The sequence below is a fragment of the Nymphaea colorata genome, chromosome 2, assembly GCF_008831285.2.
Source record: "Nymphaea colorata isolate Beijing-Zhang1983 chromosome 2, ASM883128v2, whole genome shotgun sequence".
In the NCBI taxonomy this organism is placed as follows: Eukaryota; Viridiplantae; Streptophyta; class Magnoliopsida; order Nymphaeales; family Nymphaeaceae; genus Nymphaea; species Nymphaea colorata.
The window spans coordinates 33,871,068-33,883,833 of NC_045139.1; the positions used below are offsets into that span (position 1 = coordinate 33,871,068).

At 36.5% G+C, this 12,766-nt stretch overlaps 1 long non-coding RNA gene across 1 annotated transcript; it reads right to left on the reverse strand.

The window, feature by feature from the left end:
* Window positions 1-2,951: 2,951 nt before the first annotated feature.
* On the reverse strand, window positions 2,952-4,474 carry LOC126409728 (uncharacterized). Its single transcript, XR_007572355.1, has 2 exons — window positions 4,231-4,474; window positions 2,952-3,341 (listed from the first exon to the last, which is right to left on the reverse strand). It is a non-coding gene; the product is annotated as an uncharacterized LOC126409728 (long non-coding RNA).
* Window positions 4,475-12,766: the final 8,292 nt, after the last annotated feature.

Here is a 12,766-nt window from a genome sequence, read left to right on the forward strand (position 1 = left end):
GCATTCAATATATTATTTTATTGGAGAAGGAATGTAGATACATTTTTAGTAAGAGAATATGGCTTTATATAGAGCTCAAACAAGGAAGTACCAGAACAAGGAAGTACCAGTCCCTATAAAAGGTAATTATATCTTTTCAAGTCCAAGCTTACACCTCTCAGTAAATTTTAAAGTATAAAGTTGCAACTCTTCACCAAATAAGGTCTCTTTAAAGAACTTGTTTGTTTATATGCACCTTCACTTTTGAAATTGGATTTTATGTATCAAGTACAAAACTAATTACAAATCAATATTGTAACACTTTGGTCTTGCCTATCTGACTTAGGCTGCCACTGCAGCTAAAATCTCATTTATACATGTCAAAGATATGAAAGCCCAAACAAGGGTGTGTTCCTAAATTTTTGTTCCTATCTCATGGGTCTCTTTCTGAATAGCAAGCAGAAGCTTTCTCAAGCATAAAAGATGTGTCTATCAGGTGTACAACTATAGAACTTTTTTGTATTAAAATCTCCATACATGAATTGAGATTGATGGTTTAGGTTCCACCAATTCTACTAATATTTTTATTGATTTTATTCTAACAACGTTTCTATTGATAACACTATTCTACAAATATTTTTCTCATCCTAAGTCCTAAGCCCTTTCCATAAGCACCAACATTATGGTTAGAAAGGAATATCTCATAAGATGCTTACTTGTCATACTAGCTCCATGTTCAGAAAAATGAAAAATTTGCTTGTGGCGTGGTCAAGCCAAAGCTTTTTTAAATATATATTATGTAGCACTCTCAGTGCAATTGTGTAACATTCACTTATTTCAACATAATCATTGACAAAAACAAAAGAATGAAAGCAAATTAGACAACCAAAAACATGCAACTCAACATAATAGGGATGAACATCTTTCATCCAAAGCACAATCAACGATGAGGGCCATCATGCTTCTTATGATCCTTCTTATGTTTGACATCATCAAGGTTCTTGTGGTCGTTCTTATGTTTGTTCTCAAGATGCTTATTATGATCCTTCTTGTGTTTGTAATCATGATTCTCTTTGTGATCTTTCTTGTGTTTTTCATCACCATGCTCTTTATCATGCTTTTTGTGTTTGTCATCATCATGCTTCTTATCATCCTTCTCGTCTTTGTCATAGTCATGTTCCTTGTGATTATTTCTTGCTTTTGTCATCATCATGCTCCTTATGATCCTTATTTTCTTCCTTGTCATTATGTTCCTTGGGGTCGTACTTCTTGTGCTTGTCATCATCATGCTCTTTGTCCTTTTTTTCTTCTCATCATCATGCTCCTTTTCATCTTACTTGTGCTTTTCATGGTTGTGCTCCTTATGATTTTTCTCATGCTTATCAAGGTCATGCACTCTACGATTTTTCTCGTGTTTGTCATCCTCATGCTTCTTATGGTCCTTGCGATCCTTATGATCATGATCTTCATGACGATCCTGGTGTTGGTCATGCAGATTGTGGTGATGTTTGTGATCCTTCTTGTGGTGATGGTCTAAATGCATCTCATTGTGGCCATGGTGGTGGTCATGATTGTTCTTCTCATGGTGGTCTTTGTGTAGGTCTCTAGCTCCTGTTAGGCATTGATATACAGAAGGCAGTGGCTAGGATAAGAACAAGGAGTGTTGTGATCCTCTTTTTTGCACAAGAGAGGTATTTGGGAAGGTAAGGAAGGGAAGTAGCCGAGAAGAATAAAGGGAGTTTGTGAGGCTATGATTAACAAAGAGAGATGGAACTGACCCCTTTATATAGCGAAGCATTCATGTACTATTAATTGATTGACCTTTCATTATTCTCAAAGAAACGAAGACGCACAAGCATGCACATGCTCTAATAATACAGCTTTTAACCCATGATTTTCTTCTTCTAGCAGTTTACTTTTGAGTTAACTTGGTTGATGTTTTGAATTCTTTTATTGGTCGACTTTTCCTTGTCTGGCACATTTGTATTCTCCCATTTTTTGCCACTTTCATCAACATCATCCATCATTTATGGCATATTTAATAATTAATTAAAAGACTTTTGGCCTTTACTAAGATCAGTTATTAAGTTGTTGTTGATTGCTTTGAAGCTTTTTCTTGAGCATGGTACATCCACGAAGGTAAGACGTGACAATTCTTTGAATGTAGATTTGGTTAAAATGAATGCAAAATATAAAAACAATAAAAAAAGATGAACCGATTTGTTTGAGATATCCGGTGACTCTCTCCCTCTCTCTCTCTCTCTATATATATATATATATATATATAAATATATATATATATATATGTTACTATTCTCTTTCACTTGTTGATACCCATTGAGAATTGGGTTCTTCCCTTGGTGATGCACATTAAGCATTGGTAGTTTACCCCACATTAAGCTGTCTGACACTAGTCCATTTAAGGTAGATATTCAATGCCAATATGTACATAAATTACTAGTTTAGCCTTCCTTTGAAATTTTGTGTGTTAGTTTTCAATGGCAAAAGTTTTGTTGTTTAGCATTGCGTGATATAAAAATTGAAAATAAATTCTCAGGGTAACCATTGTAGGCACCAGAAATTCATTCACATTTGTGCATATCATATGTCAATTTTTATGTTTTGTAATATACTCCCTGCTAAGATTATGATGATTTGGATTGTATATTTTATTTCATTGAACCGTAACCATACGGGTAGATCATATAGAAAAATATATCATAATCGATGCCTATAAAGGATATACTGATATACATATCTACATAGATGGAAAAGAAAATGGATAACAAGGTGATGGTCCCATACATATATATGTGTGTGTGTGTGTGTACATATCAAGTTACTTGGTAGTTACCCTCCAAAATGAAACATGTTACAAGACCCTTTAACATGTTTGTGAAAATGAATCCATGTATATCTAGCACCGTTTCATGTTAACAAGCTTTTCATTTGACAAGTTGCAATCAATAAACTAAAAGAAAGAGCAGTATGACTAATTGATCAGTTGAATCTCTTAAAAAATCCGTCCAACATTTTCATCAGAGCACTTTTACATCTATAAACTACAAATACAATAAAAAGGAAGGTAGCCCACTTAGTGGGCAATAAAGATCAAGACGACCATTGCAAATGGTTCACGTGCAACCAGTCTTGGAGAGAGGCATGCCCAAATGAGCTCCCACAAAATTTTCACCCATTTTACATGCCTAATAGTCCAAAACATACTTCTGCACCAAGCTCCTGCCCTTCAGAATCTTCAAGTATTGCAATCAAGATCCAACTTTATTGATATACCATCAATGTCCTGACCTATTATTGGACTAAGGCTTCCCCTCAAATGTCACTATAGCAACCTCCTCCACCTATATGACAACATGGAGAAGCACGTTGATCATCATTACATATGCCTAGCTAGAAGACACAATGTGCAACACAGGTGAAAATAATGAAAAGGGTAGCAAAGAAGCAAAATGACATACCTAATTTGCAAGATCAACTCTACTAAAGTTCTCAATTTCTTTACTTAGCTCATCAAAGTTCACCACAACGACCACCTAGAGTTATCATCTCTAAACTGATCTCATCCGCTATCAAGTTCAAACTATCCAAGTTCCTCTTCCACTCGACCAAAAAGTAAATCCCCCACCCCACCATATCCAACCCCATCAGCATAAACAAAGACTTCAGCAAGTTCAATGCCAAAGCTCCAAAAACACAGATTGCTTCAAAAGCCACAAAATACCTATCTTTAATTGATGAACCTATGCTCTACCGATCTCCAAACCCAAATCACCAAATTAAAACAAAATAAATAAAGTAGAAAAAAGAAAACAAAAATCCATCATGAAGCCAACAACAAATACAACAAAGAGAAAACTCCAACCTAATCAGATTCAGACATATTTAATTGTAGACTAAGCAAACTATGTACATTCAAATTTTCAAAAGAGACAAGAAACAAGTTGATGCACCACAAGCAGCAATCAACAAAGACCAGAGACAAGTTATTGACAGAAGGAATCAGGCCTAACAGTTTTGAAGGTTTGGTGGGGAATACTGGAAAAGACAGTCAACGAAGGACCAGACTCAAAGAGATAACAAAATAGAGAGAGAGCTAAGAGAGAAAGGTAGTCTGCATCATCGATGCCCTAATGAAACACTAAAAAAGGAAAAAAGAGAAGTCGGCCATGGAGCTAGAGCTGGCACATACAAATAAAGAGAGAGAGAGAGAGAGAGAGAGAGAGAGCATACATGTTGATGGAGCTGGTAATGTTGTCATTGGACAATGTGGCAAATTGGGGAGATGCACAGTACGCAAGTCTGTCGCTTGCCTTCATCTTTAGAAATGTCGTTCGATGGGATCCGGGTCGCCATATGGCCATCCGATTAGAGAACAGAGCGAGGAGGAAAGGGAAAAGGAGGGAGGAGGAGAAGAGAGGGGAGATGGGAAAAGGGGGGAGGAGAAGAAGATAGAGGGGGGATGTGAGAATGTGGAGGTCAGAAGGGCCCCTTCTAGCTTAGAAGCTGGTTATATACTCTGCCTCCCTAATTTCACGAGTCATTTTAAGTATGACAAAAGAACCCGACTAATGCAAAAACAAACTTTTTGTGGGGATAAAAATGAATTAGCGATAAAAGTAAAAGTCCATATATGCATTTCGTTGCAACCAATATACCACCTTATATAATTAAATAGTGTTTTCATTTTTTGTTTCGCTCATAACATTATCTCATTATCTCTTAAATATTTTTTATTATGTCATAAAAATTTTACTTTCTCATCAGCCATTTGTCTTGAACATTAACTCATAAGCCAAATCGACACCAATATGGGTTCAAGCAAATCGACAAGTACACTTGATAGACACTATGCCCTTCGATTGATGGCAAAAATGATGCGAATAGCCTATACATAAAGTTGTTGACAAAAAATACCTTTCAATGCAGCAAAATAACTTTTCAAAAAGAGCATACTCCAAGGTGGATGGTGGGAATGATGTGAGAAGCCGGTACATGAAAAAGGAAAAAGAAGTTTATCGGCGTGGAGCAAAGACTTCTCCATAATGCTTCAAATGTTCACAGCAGCATCTGGAGTAATTTATAGCAGGTAGCAGTTATCATCCTCGTCAAAGCAGTTCTTGTCGTCAGATGAAGAGCGTCGATTGGAGCAACCTTAAAGGTGTCTGTTGGAACAAGCAGAAGCTTCTACTAGGTTTGCTTACTCTAGAAGAAGTTCTCGCTCTTAGGGTGCACTTATCGTCCTCGTCGGCAGAAGTTATCATCGTCAGTCGAATAGCACCTATCAGAGCAAATGTAAGGACAACTATTGGATGTAGTATCCTCGTTGGTGACAGATATAGTCTATTATTTCTATGTTGTCTCGTTCTTTCGTTAGTTCATAGTTATAGAAGAGAAACAAAAGGAGGTGAGATAATGAAATAACAACTCCTGCATATACTATAGAAGAAAAATAAAAGGATATAAGATAATGAAATAACAACATTATCTGATATCCTTCTATTTCTTATATGCAGTATATACACACATTGTTATTTGATGTCTTATATCCATTTGTTTATCTCCGACTCTATATAGCTTTGTTATTTCACTATCTTATATCTTTTTTCTTTTGCTTCTTGTAAATCAACGATGTGTACTTCAATCGATATGAAAAATACAACACCAAACGTCCGTTGTTCGACGTTGAATGAGGTGAAGTTGACCTATACATTGGACAAAATCTAAATAACTTGGAAAAAGATAGAATGCTAGGTGTGTCTATGTTTTGGTAGAATGAAAAAATGATGAAAGTTGTTGTTGCAATAGAGTGTATGTCACATGAGTGGAGCTGGTCATCGAAAAAGAGAAGAAAGGTGTCAAAGAAAATGAGGAGGAGGAGGTGGCAGAAATGAAGGGACATGCCGCAAAGACAAACAATGCAGAGGAGAAGGAATTTGAGCACAAGGAGGTAGCAGACACGATGGGACAGGCTGCAAAGTCAGATAATGCAGAGGATAAGGAACTTGAGCAAGGGGAGGTGGTGGAAACGAGGGTACAGGCCAGAGAGAAGGACAATCAGGGTAGAAGAGACTTGAGTAGGAGGTGGTGGTAGAAACGAAGGGATAAACCACAGAAACAAAGAAAGGAGGGAAGATTGGATTTCAACAAGAGGAGGTGGCAGAAGGACAGTGACTCCTAGACACAGAGAATGTAGGGAAGAAGGATAATGAAGAGAAGAATCTATTGTTGGATGAAGTAGAGGAATTAGTGTTAGATGTGAAGACTGTACCTACACTAAAATTTAGAGGTTCTAGGCGAAGAAGAAAAACTGATTCCGATGTAGAGGTGGTAGAGATAGTTGAGAAGAAAAGGAGGAGACTGTGTGACATCGATGTAAGTAATTTATGGCATCTGTTCAAGTATTTGTAATTAATTTTTTTGTACAGGATAATATCTTTGACATTGGTATTTCTATTGCATAAATGTGGGTGTTGCCAATGGCATTCGGTTGTTGTTTGGTATGAGGTTCTGGACTTCTAAAAAATAGAGATTAGCAAGAATGCAATTCTTAGAGCTGCTTTCCCATGACACAATGGAACTCCAATGGGGGCCCTTGTATGCCTGACACATAATTGAGATTCTTGGACAAACACATTTGTGTTTGATGAATTCGAGATGATGGTCACCTTAGAAGACGTTGTTAGGTTGTTGCATCTGAGAACTCACAAAAAACCTATGGTTGGGACGTCCAGGTATAGCTTGATAGGGAAGAACAACAATCTTTTAGTGTTGACAAATTTAGAGTTTAAGAAAGTTGTGGTTTTCAGGGAAAGTTGATGTCATTAGTTGTTTCAAAGCTATAGAATAAATGGCACCATGCAAAGGATGATGCACCTTCACAAGAAGTGGATCAAGTATTGAGGTCATTTCTTGTATATTTATTTTGTGTGTGTCTAGTAATGACAATTCAGGTTCAAGAATAAGCTGGCAATACATCTAATTTTTGGAAGATGTGGACGAGATTCACCATTACGCATGGGGGCAGTTGTGCGAGTGCATTTGTATAGCTAGCTAGAATGATTTAAGAACAGGGTCGCATCCGTGGGAGGATGTGAGTTGTTGCTGCAGGTATAGATAGTATCTTCATCATGTAAATTTATATGTAAGAAGGATTATCTATCATTTTGTAATATTTGTATCTATGTTTTGTTTCTAGTTCTAGATGTGGGAGAACATACCTTCTATTAGACCAACTGTAAAGTGTCCATTTCCAAATGATCTTTCATTACATTCACAGTGGAGATGTATTAGTCCTAGAGATTAGAAGGATGCAGTCATCTGAATTGATCATATCGAATCTCAAATAGTGTTTCATACTTTGCTCAATAAAGACAGTGGAATACTTTGTGTATTGATGATTATTCCATGTTTATGTATAGGTGTAGTTTAGACCATACGTGAAAGCTTTTGAGTTGTCGTGCAGAGACATGTGGTTGTTCTACATGAATGAAGTAGAAATGCATCACTTAATCCAAGTCCTCTTGTAGCATGGTGTTGACCAGTCGATTTTGCAGCCACCTCAACCCTATAAGAGATTAAGGAACAAGAGTGCTTTTAGGGTTGGAGTTGACTAGCAATTGTGTTTTTGGAAAGAGCTCTATAATTGGTGCCATGGTGGTAAAAATAGTCAATGTTTATGACGGTGAGAGGTTTGCACTACGATACCACGAGCAGTATTAGGATGCAGTTTATTATCGGGTACCTAAAATTTGTTTAGATGTGCCCCATATTGGATCACCATCAGTAGCATCATCATCATCTCAATCGAAGGATGCTGCTTAGATGTTATTCTATAGTAAATGATGCCAGGATCATATGGGCAAGGAGATTCAAAGCAAAAGATGCTAGGATGATGCAGAGACTATAGGCCCAACATCCAAAGTTACTCATCAAAGAGAGATTGGTCATAGCAATAAACTTATGGATTGATTATGTAAGCAATTTGACTAGAGAAATTTCTGAGATGAAGAAGTTCCTGTCACAACATAGATGGGATGATCGAGAATAATCCTATTTTTTTCATGACTACAAATAATATTTTTTTGTGCATAAGAATAATTGATAAGAAGTTATTTTTATTAATGGCTTTATAAACAATTTTTTTTTGTGTACAAGAATGATCAATAAGAATTTAATTTTATTATTAACTTTTGTTCATGGTCACAATCTGTTTTGTTTTATTCGTTATTGTCTCGCCTCGCCTCCTTGTAAGTGTGTGTTTATCTTAATCTATCCTAAACCAGTCCATACATGTCATTGTTGCATTAATTGTGTCTAAGTGCTTATCGCGTCTTTGTAAACAAAATTTTATTTGAGTATATCGTAAAACCAATCTTGATGTTGTGTTATTGCACGATATGTTGTCCGATTACATATTTCCTCCTTGGGTTGCCATCGACAACATCATCATCTCAATTGGAGGATGTTGCTCAGATGGAGTTCCGCAATAAACGTCACCAGGATCATATGGGCAGGGAGATTCAAAGCAAAAGACATGACACTAGTTGTAGTTTGCAGCCCAACATCCAAACCTACCTGTCAAAAAAAGATTGGTCACAGCAATAAACTCACTAATTGATCATGTTGATCATTTGACTGGAAAATTTCTATGTTGAAGAAGTTTTTGTCATGGCATGAACAGGATGATCGAGAATAGTCTTATTTTTTAATGACTACAAACAATATTTTTTTGTGTATATGAACTTGCAATGGATATACATGTCAATTTGGTTGTCATGTATCAATATGTTATCTAAGATCCAATACAAACATATGGTTGTCAATGATCGAAAGGTGACATAAGCATCGTTATCTCTAATTGAATGTGCACATATGGCTACGGTATGTGTATATACATATATGTATGAGCCGTATTATCGCTACTCAAACTTGAACATAAGCTTGCTATAGATATACATGCTAATTTGGTTGTCATGTAACGTATCAATAATGTTATCTAAGATATAGCGTGAACATATGGTTGTCAATGATCGAAGTATGACATAAGCAACATTATCTCTAATTGAATTTGCACAAATGGTTAATATATGTGTATATATATACATATATATATATATATGAGTCATATTATTGCTGCTGAATTTAGAACATAAGCTTGCTATGGATATACATGTTATTTTGTTTGTCAAGTTTCGATATGTATCAATGATGAATCCTGGCGAAGAATCGAGCCAGAAGAAGAGATAAAAGCTTCATCGATTTCGGGAAGGAAGGACAGGTCATTCTTGTTCGTCTTGATTATTCTCTTCTTGTAATGTTATCTAAGATCTAATGTGAACATTTGATTTTCAATGATTGAAGTGTGACATAAGCATCGTTATCTCTGATTGAATGTACACATATAGTTATTAATGTGTATATATATGTATGAGCCATATTATCTTTGCTCAAACTTAAAAATAAGTTTTGCTATAGATATACATGTCAATTTGGTTGTCATATATCGATACGTGTCAATAACATTATCTAAGATCTAATGCGAACATATGATTGTCAATGATTGAAGTGTGACATAAGCATCGTTATCTCTGACATAATGGTCACATATAGTTACCATATGTGTATATATATGTATGAGGCGTATTGTCGCTACTCAAACTTGAATGAAGTGGTTATATGAGAACGAGGCAATTTGCAAAATTGTTTAAAATAAATAGATGCCGTTTCTCAAAAATAGGTGGTATCCCAAGAAACATGCGATCTAACATACAAAACGAACAGAAATGTTCCTTTTGATGTGGTTTCCCATAACAAAAGAGATAGTTTTGAATAGATTAGGGCAGATTGGGGCATAAAGGAAGATTGACTCGGTCAACAAAGAAAGAGAGACTCCATGGCAAGGGAAAAGAAGACCATTGATGCTACAAATTTGCTCGGCTTTGCAATGGCGAGGACACGTTCTACCAAAAAACCAACCAGTGACTCCAAACAATGGTTGTTGTTTCAATATTAACATGTTTGGCTAGAAAATCAGCAGGCGATTTTAGGGAACCAGTAGGTGAGTCCAAGACATTTTTCAGGGAACTTAGGGACAATCTACTCTCTTTTTATATTGAAGACTTCCTCCCTTGCAAGCATGTAGCCAATATTAGTTTGAATTATTTTGTTGACCTTTTAGAGCATAGGTATCAGAATCTAGGCCATGTAAGGTATTCTATAAAAGCATATTTCATGGTATGTATCATTCATCTTGTTATATTCCATTAGGTAACCTTCGGGAAAAGTATTGATTATACTAATGAATGCAATATGTTGTGTTGTTGTCATTGATGGATGATACTGTGGTCTTGATGACTAATGTCATAAAACATGTTTCAGAAATTAAGAAGCAGTTCATCGCTGAAGTTGAAATGGTTGTTCCACTTTCTGTAGTTGCCTAAATCTCTTGCTCTTATTTACCTTAATTTGGTTGCTCTCTAATGCCTTATGTTTCAGGTTTTATTTCCTTTTATATGTGTGAAAGTGGCACATTGAGTATTGCACGTTCTCCACAACGTGAAAAAACAAGTGCAGATATACGATCCATGGGTAGGCTATGATGACTACCTAATTGTGGAAGACCTCTACAAACTAGTATGCAGTTTAATGTAAACTGTTGTTAAGATAATTTGTGTTTCTTGTTTAAGAAGTTTTGGTTCTTTTTGTAGAAATTTTATACTCAGACATGCCTTTCACATCAAAACATTGGACGACTATAAACTTTTACCAATAACTATGACTATGTTGTGTTCATGATGAAATACATGCAGGAGATAATGTCTGGAAGGAACATATCTTCACCCAAGCTGATGTTACTAATATCAGTAAAAGATCTTTTGAAAACTTGCTTCAAATAAGTAGACATGCTAAAATTTGAATAATATCATCTTTATAACCATTTCTGATAGTTTTTGCATCCTTGTAACCATTTCTTTTAATGAACGTATTTGTAAATGCAATGTTATCTCATTATGGCCCTTCCTGTTGTTATCGCATGAATTCATCTCTGTTTGCTTATCGTCTTCTTGGCAGACACATTGTTATCTCATTCGCTCGTTTGCATACCCATTTATGCATTTTGTAGACATGTTGTTATCTCATTCTCTCAGCACTGTGTGCCTTACTGTATCCATTCCTTGTTCTTCCTTATCGTTATCTCATTCTCTCATTATGATAGACTTGTTCTTCACTCATTATTTTTTCGTTACATTAATTTTTCACATTATTGGGTGTCTATTTACTTATTGTTTTCTTTGTAGAGTCATTACCTCATTCTCTCATCAACGTGTGCATTGTCGTATCTGTTCTTGTCCTTCCTATCATTATCTTATTCTCTCGTCACGGTAGACTCATTGTTATTCATTATTTCGTTACATTAATTTTTTGCAATATTGGGTGTCTATTTACTTATAGCCTTCTTTGTAGAGTCATTGTTATCTCATTTGTAGAAACACACACACCAAGATGGAGAGAAAGAAAAGGAACACACAATATACGTGGAAAACCTCAAAGAGATGTGAAAAACCACGGAGAAGCTCTAACCTAGGTGCACAACCGCAACCCTAGGAGAGAGAAAATGTTATTCCACTTAATCAACAATTACACCATAAGTGGGATTAAATAAGAGGGAAAAACGTCTAGGGTACCGAGCCACTCTCGGTACCCGTGCCCATGGGACCGGGTCTGGATCCAGACCCGGTTCCCTATACATGATATGTTAACACTCCCCCTCAAGCTTGACATACATGTCAAACATGCCAAGCTTGCTTACATTTTTCTCGAATTGAGATGTACATAAGGCTTTGGTTAGAACATCTGCAATTTGATCTTCAGACTTCATATAAGGTAGGATCAACTCCTTTGAATCTATGCGTTCCCGTATGAAGTGGCGATCAATCTCCACATGTTTAGTTCTGTCATGCAGAACGGGATTATTCGCAAGATTAATTGCAGACTTGTTGTCGCAGTACATCCTCATCTTCTCTTCTGTTTCAACACCAATATCTGTTAGGAGAATCTTTAACTATAACATTTCTGTAACTCCCATAGCCACAGCCCTGTATTCAGCCTCAGCACTGGATCTAGAGCATACTTCCTGCCTCTTACTTCTCCAAACAACCAGGTTACCCCCCAGAAAGATGCAGTACCCTGTGGTAGACCTCCTAGTATCAGTACATCCTGCCCAATCTGCGTCAGAGTATCCTTCAATATTAAGTTGGTCTTGCTGAGTATAGAGTAACCCTTTTCCTGGGTCATTCTTTAGGTACCCCAACACTCTTTCTGCACTCTTCTAGTGACAATCAGTAGGAGCATGCATAAACTGACTCAACACATTCACAACATAAGTAATATCAGGGCGAGTAAGAGTAAGATAGATGAGTTTACCAACCAGCCTCTGATACCGCCCTTTTCCTTCCTCATCTAGGATGTTACCAGTTTTGATGCTTATCTTTGTACCAGACTCCATTGGAGTTAGAAAGGGTCTGTACCCAAGTTTGCCTGTCTCCTTAAGAAGATCCAGAGTGTATTTCCTTTGGCTCATAACCAGCCCTATCTCTGACCGAGCAATCTCTATCCCCAGAAAGTACCTTAGTTTACCCAAATCTTTAAGATCAAATTCAGCAGCTAACCTCTCCTTCATCTTCTTTTTCTCTTCTTCATCGTCACCTGTGACTATCATATCATCAACATACACAAGAAGAAGACTCACCAGGCCATCTCTCTGCTT